This window comes from Dendrobates tinctorius, unplaced genomic scaffold (assembly GCF_039654945.1).
Source record: "Dendrobates tinctorius isolate UK_male_01 unplaced genomic scaffold, ASM3965494v1 ptg000019l, whole genome shotgun sequence".
NCBI lineage: Eukaryota > Metazoa > Chordata > Amphibia > Anura > Dendrobatidae > Dendrobates > Dendrobates tinctorius.
The window spans coordinates 65,661,086-65,674,083 of record NW_027361687.1 but is presented as its reverse complement, the minus strand read 5'-3'; positions in this window follow the sequence as shown (position 1 = coordinate 65,674,083).

The window sequence follows — 12,998 nt, the reverse complement described above, 5'->3', positions numbered from 1 at the left end:
CCCATAAGGACCAAACAGGTGAGGGCATTCCTTGGCATTATTGGGTACTACCACCGGTTTATACCCAATTTTGCTGGGAAATCAGCACCCCTAATGGACCTGTTAAAAGGTAGGAAGACGGTGATGGACCGATGGAATCCTCAAGATGAGGAAGCATTCCAGTCGCTGAAGTCGGCGTGTGGACAGCCGACCCTCATCAGCACCAACTTCAAATAAACCTTTATTGTCCAAACTGATGCCTCAGAGGTAGGCCTAGGAGCTGTGTTGTCACAAGAGGTGAACAGGGATGAGTATCCAGTCACCTACTTGAGCAGGAAATTGACCTCGGCAGAGAAGAATTATAGCGTAGTGGAGAAGGAGTGCTTGGCAATTAAATTGGCCTTGGAGCCCCTACGCTATTATTTGCTCGGATGTCAGTTTCATTTGGTAACGGACCATTCACCCCTTGTCTGGATGAGAAACGCAAAAGAGAGGAATGCCCGAGTCAGCAGGTGGTTCCTGTCCCTACAAAATTTAAGTTTCTCAGTGGAACATTGGGCAGGGAAATCACAGGGGAATGTGGATGCCCTGTCACAGGACCCCTGTATGGTGACAAATGTTCAACCCCACAAGTTTGAACAGAGGGGGGGTATGTGAGTCAGTGACCAGTGTCAGATGCGAGGGTTGCTATGTGTCCCCCAGGATGAGGACAGAGTCCTATTAGACACACTGGAGTGCCTTGTGTTCACAGTAGGATGCCTGTGAGTCACAAGGCAGAGATAAAAGTGAGCATGGACCTGGTCAGGTTATTTGGCCCAGGCATTATTCAGTAAAAACCCTGCACGGTCTTTGATTTTTGGAGCGGTTTACCAGATGGTAGTGGGGCGGGTCGCTCCACTCCAGGGCCGGGTCTTACAAGTGGCCATGGCCACAGATTCCTGTTTAAACCCTGCAGTATTGGGTTTTGGGTGTGTCAGTGTTGGTCTTGGAAGCAGACCGAGCAGGATACTTGTGCAGAGCGCTTTCTGTGTGAGGCATCACAGAGCCAGCGGAGCCTAAAGCCTGGCACCTCAGCGTACACAGCGGTGCCATCGCTCACAACAGCGCTCCTAGACTGTGCTTGATTTTCCCGACTGCGATCCGGAGGATACAGTGTGCTGTGCACTTTGTACGTTTTTTTTTTTTGGACATTAAAACACGTTTTGTTTGGGACTTGCTTGGGTCACTGCCTCATCACTGCACAGCGTGGACACTGCTGCACTACACTTTGCACTTTCTGCAATGCCTTTATGAGTGCAGAAGTACAGTGGGTACTGAAAGTATTCAGTCACGCAGTTTCATTGCAGCCATTTGGTAAATTCGAAACAGTTCATTTTTTTCTCATTAATGTACAATCTGCACCCCATCTTGTCTGAAAAAAAAACAAATGTAAAACTTTTTGTAAATTTATTGAAAAAGAAAAACTGAAATATCACATGGTCATAAGTATTCAGACCCTTTGCTCAATATTGAGTATAAGCACCCTTTGAGCTAGTATAGCTATGAGTCTTCTTGGGAATCATGCAACAAGTTTTTCACACCGGGATTTGGGGATCCTCTGCCATTCTTCCTTGCAGATGAAATCCAGTTCCGTCAGGTTGGATGGTGAACATTGGTGGACAGCTATTTTCAGGTCTCTCCAGAGATGCTCATTTGGGTTTAGGTCAGGGCTCTGGCTGGGCCAGTCAGAAATGGTCACAGAGTTGTTCTGAAGCCACTCCTTTGTTATTTTAGTTGTGTGCTTAGGGTCATCGTCTTGTTGGAAGGTGAACCTTCGGCCAAGTCTGAGGTCCAGAGCACTCTGGAAGAGGTTTTCATCCAGGATATCTCTGTACTTGGCCACATTCATGTTTCCTTCAATGGCAACCAGTCGTCCTGTCACTGCAGCTGAAAAACACCCCCATAGCATAATGCTGCCACCACCATGTTTCACTGTTTGGATTGTATTGGGCAGGTGATGAGCAGTGCCTGGCTTTCTCAACACATAACGCTTAGAATTATCACCAAAAATTTCTATCTCCGTCTCATCAGACCAGAGAATCTTATTTCTCATAGTCTGGGAGTCCTTCATGTGTTTTTTCGCAAATTCTATGTGGACTTTCATATGTCTTGCACTGTGGAGAGGCTTCCGTAGGGCCACTCTGCCATAAAGACTCGACTGGTGGAGGGCTGCAGTGATAGTTGACTTTGTGGAATGTTTTCCCATCTCCCTATTGCATCTGTGGAGTTCAGCCACAGTGATCTTGGGGTTCTTCTTTATCTCTCTCACCAAGGCTCTTCTCCCACGATTGCTCAGTTTGGCTGGACGGCAAGGTCTAGGAAGACTTCTGGTGGTCCCAAACTTCTTCCATTTAAGGATTATGGAGGCCACTGTGCTCTTAGGAACCTTCAGTTCTGCAGAAATTCTTTTGTAACCTTGGCCAGATGTGTGCCTTGCCATAATTCTGTCTCTGAGCTCCTTGGCCAGTTCCTTTGACCTCATGATTCTCATTTGCTCTGACATGCACTGTGAGCTGTAAGGTCTTATATAGACAAGCGTGTGCATTTCCAAATCAAGTCCTATTAGTTTAATTAAACACAGCTAGACTCCAATGAAGGAGTAGAACCATCTCAAGGAGGATCACAAGGAAATGGACAGCATTTGCCTTAAATATGAGTGTCTGAGCAAAAGGATTGAATACTTATGACAAAGGGATTCCTGTTTTTTCAGTCAAGATGGGATGCAGAGTGTACATTTGTAAGAGGGAGTGTCCCCGCTGTGTAACCGGGCCAGAACCAAGGGGATTGTCACCAAGGTTCTTAGGGAGACTGTTTCCGGGGGACACTATTAGAGGATGGGCCGGAGAGAGTTCTAGAAGGAGTGGGGGCGGAGCGAATATAAAAGACGCTGAGGACGCCAGCAGGGGGCACTTGATAGAGCGGGGGAGAAGGAGCAGGAAGACTGGAGGGTGCCAGAGAGCCAGATTCAGAGCTAGAAGGAGACGACTAGAGGGACTGGAGAGAGACTCACCACTGGCAGGAAGGAGATGGCACCAAACTGACCAGCAGAGGGATCCTGCCTGCACGACTGCGCTTCCCGCGGCCGCCACACCCTGACTCCAGCCCGCGGCTGCGGCCTACCCGCTGCCGCCCGTGCCGCCACAGCCCGACTCCAGCCTGTGGCTGCGGCCTACCTGCTGCCACCCGCGGCCGCCACAGCCCGACTCCAACCCGTGGCTGCGGCCTGCCCACTGCCACCTGCGGCCACCGTTGACCAGATCCTACCCATGACTGTGGCCTGCCCACCGTCACCCGTGGCCACCGCTGCCCAGATCCAACTCGTGGCTGCGGCCTTCCTGCTGCCCCCCGCGGCCGCCGCTGCCCAGATCCAGCCCACAGTTTCGGTCTGCCCGTCGGCACCCGCTGCCGCCGCCCAAGTCCAACCCGCGGTTGTGTTCTGCCCGTCGCCACCCATGGCTGCCGCTGCCCAAATCTGGCCCACGGTTGCGGCCTGCCCGTCGCCACCCACGGCCGCCCGTGTCTGGCTCCAGTCCGCAACTGCGGCCTGTTCACCGCTACCCATGGCCGCCGCTGTCCAGCCCCAACCCACGGCTGCGGTCCACACGGCTCGGGCCCCGGCTGCCGCCATCCCGCCTCCACCGGGAGGCGCAATGCAGAGGAACTCTACAGAGGCCTGTTGTGCCCACACTCCACCTGGGCGTAGGAATGCCAGAAGCCTGCGTCAGATCTTCATTGGCTGGGCCCAGCGGCTGAGACGCCAAAGAGATAACGACCATCACTCTGCCGGACATCAGAGGAGGATAAGTGACACGTTGTAGTTGATAACCTGTAGTTACTGGACCCGGAGTTGGCAACACCGCGGCACCCATAGTTACCAGTTCCGACCGGGTAGTCGTGTTCGAGTTACCAGTGTATTATTGTTCTGATCTCTGCGAGGATAACTGTTATCTTTTTCGGTTACTCAAGATAGCCTTTATAGATACAAATATATATATATATATATATAAAAGTTACATTTTAAGTTCACTCCGACTCCTGTCTCATCACTTCATCCTGCGTACCTGTGATACCTACATATTAATGAGAAAAAAAGACCTTTTTTGAATTTACCAAATGGCTGCAATGAAACAAAGAGTGAAAAATTTAAAGGGGTCTGAATACTTTCCCTACCCACTGCATATCAACTACACTTTCAAAATATTTACGTTCAAAATTTTTTATGGATTCAATTCGTCATCCATACAGTTGAACGCGTTTATTGTTACCTTACAGTGATATGTAAAACTACAAAGAAAAGTGTTGAAAAATATTTATGGATTCAATTAGTCATCAACAGAGTATTACGTGATGTTAGTTTTCTGAGGTGTATAGCCCTCCAAAAACGTGTTCACAATTTTTCCGGTGCTATACTGTATTGCTTATTCATAGGGTATTACATGCTCTGGGGTACACTTCTGTAATATATAACCCTCCAAAAATATGCTAAAAAATAATTGTGTATTTAATTATACATCCATATACATTTATGTGCTTTGGGGTATGTTACGGTGGTATATAAAGCTCACAAAAGGTGTTGAAACATTTGGATTCAATTAGTCATCCATATAATATTTGCTGTTTTGGGTGATATTTCAGTGGTGTATAAGACTCCAAAAAAATATTGAAAAATTTGTCTGGATTCAATTAGTCATCCACACAGTATAACGTTCTTTCTGTTAAATTTCAGTGGTATGTAAGACTAAAAAAAGTTGTTTAAAACTTGTCCGTATTAAATTAGTCATCCATAGCGCATTCTGTGACATTTCAGTGGTATGTAAGACTCAAAAAAAGCGTTTAAAAATTTGTATTCAATTAGGCATCCCTATAGAATTTGGTGCTTTCTGTGACAATTCGGTGTTATATAAGACTCCAAGCATTGAAAATTTTTTCTGGATGCAATTAGTGATGCATACAGTATTAGGTGATTTTTGGTAAATTTTAGTGATATATAAAGCTTTAAAAAAGGGTTGAAAATTTTTCTGAATTTACTTACTAATCCATAGAGTATTACATGCTCTGGGGTACATTTAGGTGGTATATAACACTCTTAAAAAAGTGTTGAACATTTTTTTGGGTATTATATTACTCATGCATAGCGTATTACGTGCTTTCTGTTACATTTCTGTGGCATTTAAGACTCCAAAAAAGCGTTAAAACAAATTTCTGTATTCAATTACTCATCCATAGAGTATTAAGTGCTCTGGGGTACAATTCAGTGGTATATAACACTCCAGAAAAGCATTATTTTATTTTCTGGATAGAATTAGTAATCCATACAGTGTAAAGTGCTTACATTGGGCGACAAGACAACAACAATTGCAGAATCCCACGAGACTCTTGAGGGAGTGACAAGGAGGAATATCGGAATTAGATCAAGCAGGCTTTACAGCTGAGGTGGAAGTAGCCTGTGGTCCAGAACAGCCACATTTCCAAAACCACCAAGGCCCAAACCCAGGACGCAGCCTTCATCACTGCGGTTCTTTCAGACTGCAGATGGGAGAGTCAGGATCTAGCAGCTAGTGAGCAGACTACAGGGCCTAGGCTGGTCAGAAGAGAAAAGGAGGCAAGCCAGGACCAGGGCTCGAGAAATACTAGGCACAAGGTACCGACAGTTGGCATCCCTGAGGGAGGTCGTTACATTTGACCGGTAGCAGAGATAGGGGTTTGTGGAAAAGTTGAGACCTGTCATCACATTGAATTCAACCAGCAGGCAGTAGAGATGGAACACATGCCTCGAAGGCTGTAAAAGCCGACAGCTGGAACCAAGGTTGCATTCCTCAAAATGGAGGGTCAACATCGCTGGTATGTAGTGTGTGTGATCTGAGAATGGATCAGGAAGGAACCCTTCTTGAGAAATGAACAGTCCTGGGAGAGGCTCATCGAGGGGGATGGAGATGGTGCTACCAGCCCAAAGATATCGTACTGTCCATGGGATTCCCCACCTCATATGCGGGAGCAGGCAATGGTGTAGGTGACACAGAGGGCTGTCGCCCATTTCTATATGTCGGGGGCTCCTGCACTACCTGAATCTGGGTGTCACAGACATTGTTAGTGGAACCACTGTGCCACGAACCGTGGAGAGCCTAGAGGGCGTGACTCAGTGAGCACCTGACTGTTCACTAGAGCCTCTGATGGTGAAATTAGACTTGGATTCCAATGAACACCAGGTGCCACTCCAGGACAGACCAACGGACGAGCAGCAGCTGGACCCAGAGGACAGACTGGAGGGAGCGGCTGGCAGGGTTTGTATTAGAATGCAGCAGACAGTTCGCATCCGAGTGCAGCAGATGGAGTTCGCACCTGAGTGCAGTGGACAGGGTTTGTATCAGAATGCAGCAGGCAGGCAGTGTTTGTATCAGATTGCAGCAGGCAGGATCTGCAGTTGAGTGCAGCAGGCAGGATCTGCAGTTGAGTGCAGCAGGCAGGGTCTGCATTAAAGTGCAGCAGGCAGGATCTGCATTTGAATGCAGCAGGCAGGATCTGCAGTAGAGCAGGCAGTGTTTGTATCAGAGTGCAGCAGGCAGGCTCTGCATTACCGTGCAGCAGGCAGGGTCTGTATTACAGTGCAGCAGGCAGGGTCTGCAGTAGAGTGCAGCGGGGATTGGTATGCAACCTTACACAATTTAGACTGCCAAATAGGAAGGTTGCTTAGGCACCTTCCCAGTGGGGAGGAAGCAATATATACATAATGTCCCACAGCTATTGGATGGGGAGGAAATAGCAAGTGCACACGTTGACCCTTTAAGAGTGCGAGAGTGCATGCTCATGCCCTAAGGACATGGCTAGAGGACCGGCAGGAAGCATGCAGAGCATGGGGAAGGGAAGAACTCACCTCTGTGCGGGTGAGTGAAGAGACACACCGAGGACCCTGCCTGTCAGAGCAGAACTCCGGCTTGGTGCTAATACCAGGTCACTTACAGCCCAGGCACCTGGGAATTGGGCTCCAGGAAGTAGATTGAACCAGTCTACCCAGCATCCCGAAGAAAGAGATGAAGAAGCAGATACCAGAAGATGATCACTATACTACCCTTCTGATAATTTTTTCCTGGCTTTGCACTTTCTGCAAAGCGTTTATCAGTGTAGGAGTACATCAATTAAACGTTCAAAATATTTAAGTTCAAAATTTTTTTCGGGATTGAATTAGTCATACAGTTTACCATGCTTTGTGTAAAATTATGGCAGGTTAACATTTTTAAAAACGTAGTTCACAAAATATTTTTGATCCAAAAATTGACTAATGTCATATATTCTCTATGACCCGCTTTGTATGAAATTCTGTTGGATTGAAATAAAAGAACAAAATTGGGCTGCTACAAGTGTACAAATTTGGTTCTTAAAAGATTGACTGTCACATATACTCTAGAACTTGATTTGTGTAAAATTTTGTTGGTCTGAAATAAAAACCTAAATTAACATGCTACACGTATGGAAATTTGGTTATTTAAAAAACACTATTGTCATATATACTGTAGAATTTAGTTTGTGTGAAATTTTGCTGGTTTGAAATAAACAAAAGGTGTACAAATTTGGTCCATCAGTACTCAGTCACCACTATTTCTCCCGTTGTGGCCATCTTGTACCAGCAGGAACATAACTCATGCCCTTACTGAGGCAGTTGCTAGGATTATCCACTTATCGACCAATACGTAGACAGGCGCTTTCTCAGGGACGCTACATATCCCTAATGGCACACTGGTTGAACATTGTGGAGGCTGGGGGCAAGTCACATCCTGGCACGTCACATGTGCTACTGATGCCGAGGATTGCTGGCACTCCTATCAGGGTTTCCGCCACCTCCTACACGAGTTTCTGAACCCGCTGCTGCTCCTCCTCCTCCTCCTCCATATCCGATGAGCTATCAACGAGCCCACCATCTGCCTCATCAAATTGGCAACAGGCTCTGGTGAAGCTAATTTGTCTAGGAGACAAACCACACACTGAGGCATTGAAAGGCATAACAGACCAGACAAATCTGTGGCTCTTGCTACTGAACCTACAACCAGGCATGGTTGTATGTAATACTGACTGTTAGGCCGTGGTCAAACTTGCGAAAAACTCGCACGAGTCTCGCGTCTCAATACCAGGCACTTCCACGGCACTCGGGACTGGAGTGTGTGGCTGTATGTATTTCTATGCAGCTGAGTGCTCCGTTCCAAGTGCCGGCGGTAGTGCCAGGTATTGAGACGCAATACTCGTGCATGTTTCTCACTAGTTTGACCTCTGCCTTACCTGGTGGTTGCTGTGAAGCTTGGCAAGGTCACACATGTACCATGCTTGTCCCTTGTCCTTAACTTGGTAATTCAGCGGTTCTTGAAAACCTACCCAGATTTGTCAAAGCTTCAGGTCAAGGTACGCCGCATCATCGCCCATTTCTGTATGTCAGCTACAGTTGTCGCCGCTTTGACAGTGCTGCAGCAGCGCATGCAAGTGCCAGCTCACCAACTGGTGTGCGTCATGACCATGCACTGCAACTCTGCACTGCACATGCTGGTGCTAGCAAGGCTTTGCGAGCAGCAGAGGCCAGTTGTCAATTACCATCTCCAACACGCCCATCGGTATTCTGGTCAGCATCCACACATCACAACCAAAGAGTGGGCATGGATGTCTGACAGTTATGCAGTTCTCCAAGATTCTGAGGACTCCACAAAGATGGTGAGTGGCGATGACCCCATAATCAGAGCAACGATCCCGCTTCTGTGCCTACTTAAAGTCGCTGCTGACAATTAAACGTGAAGCTTTGTATGTGGACCAGGTGGAGATGGAGGAAGATATGATACAGGAAGGTACTATCCAGCCTCATCTCATCTGCTCAGCACAGATTGGGTAACAATGAGGAGGTGGAGTCTGAGGAGGAGGAACAGGAGCACAAAAGAGACTATTTCCCACACAAGCTTCATCCTGTCTCTCCTACGTGGATGGGCTGAGGGGAATGAGGAGGAAGAGATGGAGAGTTATCCTCATGGTGGAGACAGGGAAGTGTTGGCTGTAGGGACCTTGGCGCATATGGTTGACTTTATGTACCACTGCATTTCCCGTGACCCTTGCGTTGCATTCATCTTGGCCCAAAAAAACATACTGGTTCTTCACCTTGCTAGACCCACATTTCAAGAAGTTTGCATCTCCTCTTCCTAAGACGAAAAGGTCTACTAAAATTGCGCTACATTGGAAGGCCATTGTGGAAAATATGATGAAAAAATTTCCATCAGACAACGCTAGACTCAGGAGGAAGCTTCCTTGCCCAGTCAAAGAGGAGAAGCAAGGGATACTGTTGTGAATTCTCTCTCTGGCTTCCCTCTGGTGATTACTGAAGGTAGTGGAGCTGGTTAGATTGACAGAGGGGTTGCGAGTTTTCTTTCTGGACTCCCTCTGCTGGTTATTGGAGGTAGTGGAGCTGATCTGATTGACAGAGGCTTGACACCTGATAATGAGGAAGACGATTGGAGATCTGGGGTTTCTGATTGGGAGTTAAGACAGCTGACTCCCTCTAGCCCTGCTGGTGATTTTCTTCCTTTGCCTTCTAGGTCTGATGTCTCCTGCTCTTTCCCTGCATTGTTCAGCTAAGTGGTTCATTTGTTATTCTGTTTGCATTTGATCTGGTTTTGTTTATCTCTGCTTTGTGCGGGTCAGCCAGCTCCGGCTGGGGCTGTGCTGAATCACTGCCCATATGTTACTGCATGTGCCAGTTTGTTTTGTCCCCTGTTATATTGGTCTCTTTTTGCTTTGCTTTCAGAACATACCAGAGTGCTGATATAGTGGGGGCGAAGTCGTGCGACTTCAGTGTTTTTGTGCATCAGACGTGTTGGACTTTTTGCAGGGTTTTTTTGCGTGATTGCAGACAGTGTCTTTCCTTTCCTGTCCTGTCTAGTCAGTTTGGGCCCCATTGTTTGCTCAGTCTATTTTTCTACCTGCGTTTGTGTTTTCATCTTGTCTCACCGACAATACAGTGCCTTGCGAAAGTATTCGGCCCCCTGGACCTTTTTAACCTTTTCCCACATATCATGCTTCAAACATAAAGATACCAAATGTAAATTTTTGGTGAATAATCAACAACAAGTGGAACACAATTGTGAAGTTGAATGAAATTTGTTGGTTATTTTACATTTTTATGGAAATTAAAATACTGAAAAGTGGGGCGTGCAATATTATTCGGCCCCTTTATTTTCAGTGCAACAAACTCACTCCAGAAGTTCATTGTGGATCTCTGAATGATCCAATGTTGTTCTAAATGACTAATGATGATAAATATAATCCAACAGTGTGTAATCAAGTCTCCGTATAAATGTCCCTGCTCTGTGATAGTCTCAGGGTTCTGTTTGAATCACAGAGAGCATCATGAAGACCAAGGAACACAGCAGGCAGGACCGTGATACTGTTGTGGAGAAGTTTAAAGCCGGATTTCGATACAAAATGATTTCCAAAACTTTAAACATCCCAAGGAGCACGGTGCAAGCGATCATATTGAAATGGAAGGATTATCACACCAATGCAAATCTTCCAAGACCCGGCCGTCCCTCTAAACTTTCATCTCAAACAAGGAGAAGACTGATCAGAGATGCAGGCAAGAGGCTCATGATCACTCTGGATGAACTGCAGAGAACTACAACTGAGGTGGGACAGTCTGTCCATAGGACAACAATCAGTCATACACTGCACAAATCTGGCCTTTATGGAAGAGTGGCAAGAAGAAAGCCATTTCTCAAAGATATCCATAAAAAGTGTCCTTTATTGTTTGCAACGAGCGACCTGGGAGACACATCAAACATGTGGAAGAAGGTGCTCTGGTCAGATGAAACCAAAATCGAACTTTTTGGCAACAATGCCAAACGATATGTTTGGCGTAAAGGCAACACAGCTCATCACCCTGAACACACCATCTCCACTGTCACATGGTGATGACAGCATCATGGTTTGGGGCTGATTTTCGTCAGCAGGGACAGGAAAGATGGTTAAAATTGATGGGAAGATGGATGGAGCCAAATACAGGACCATTCTTGAAGAAAACCTGCTGGAGTCTGCAAAAGACCAGAGACTGGGACAGAGATTTGTCTTCCAAAAAGACAATGATCCCAAACATAAAGCAAAATCTACAATGGAATGGTTCACAAATAAACATATCCAGGTGTTAGAATGGCCAAGTCAAAGTCCAGACCTGAATCCAATCGAGAATCTGTGGAAAGAGCTGAAAACTGCTGTTCACAAACGATCTCCATCAAACCTCACTGAGCTCGAGCTGTTTGCCACAGAAGAATGGGCAAGAATTTCAGTCTCTCGATGTACAAAACTGATAGAGACATACCCCAAGCGACTTGCAGCTGTTATCGCAGCAAAAGGTGGCGCAACAAAGTATTAAGTTAAAGGGGCCGAATAATATTGCACACCCCACTTTTCAGTTTTTGAATTTCCACAAAAATTTAAATTAACCAATAAATTTCATTCATCTTCACAATTGTGTTCCACTTGTTGTTGATTCTTCACCAAAAATCTACATTTGGTATCTTTATGTTTGAAGCATGATATGTGGGAAAAGGTTGAAAAGTTACAGGGGGCCGAATACTTTCACAAGGCACTGTATATGTTTGGGGGCTATCTATTCCTTTGGGGTCTGCTCTGGGGCAGTTTAGATTTCCCCTTTCTTGCTTTCGGCTTAGTTAGCTCTCTGGCTGTGCCAAGGCATCTAGGATCATCGTAGGTACACTCCACGGCTACTGCTAGTTGTGTGGACAGGATCAGGGGGTCTGCATCTACTTAGTTACCAACCTCTCTGGTTTTCTGTGGCTTAGCTTGGGCCTGCTATCCTCCTCGGTGCACATTCATAGCAGGATACACACAGCAGAGGTGCATTGTGAAAGGCCTGGGCTAATTTCATGACCTCAGCGTCCAGGGCCTGATGACCAAGCATTTTTGACAAGGGAAAAGTTTTTAAAGATGCCAAGCAATACCTGGCTGACAAAACCAGCCTTGGAGGTGTTGTCCTGCACTTCTGCTAGCGTCTTGTCTGAGCGGGTTTTAATGCCACCGGGGGTCTTATAACAGACAGGTGCTTTCGCCTGTCAACAGAAAGTGCTGACAGGATCGCTATGATAAAAATGAACAAAGACTAGATTAGACCCGACTTTTCCACACCACCAGATGATAGCCGCAGATATAGTGTTTTAAAGGTTTAATATTTGAACGAGGACCGCCAGTTGTTGCCTTTTTGGGTCTATGGATGACTCACCTCATAATTGTTTTCTGGCTTTGCACTGTGTGCATCATCTTTATGAGTGTAAAATGACCACAACTACATCTTCTTAATTTTTTTTGAGGCACTCCAGTTGGTGCCTTCTATGGTGTATCGATGATCCTGCTTGTAATTATTGGCAGGCTTTGCACTGTGTGCAGAGCTTTTATGAGCGTAGTAGTACCACAACTACACTCTGTTCACAATATTTGAATGAGGCACTACAGTTGGTGCCTTCAAGGGTGTATGGATGACCCTGCTTGTATTCTTTGTCAGGCTTTGCACATAGTGCATAGATAGCCTTTATAAGTCTAGGAGTACCACTACATAACAATTTGAACAGAAAGTGTATGATGCCCTCCTTTATGTCTAATACAGGGTGTATCTGAGTCTCTAGTTTCCTTCATAAGTTACACTGAAATTTCCAAATTATTAATAAAAAATTCAATTTTGGTTTACTTTAATTATATTTTTTTAAATATTTTTTTTAAATTTAGCGTTATATACAAGTCATTATACAGGAAATAATATTTCTTGCCTTTTTTTCCATGAAAACTCCAATTTTCTCATCAATTTTGAATATTTTATTGTCACACCTTAAAGTGGAGAAATAGTGTGACATCATTGTTCTCAGCAGCGATCTGGGAGTCAGAGATGCTTCCAGGGGTCTTTCAGATGTTGTTCTCCTTCCAGTCAGCACTTTTTCCATTAATTTTAACAT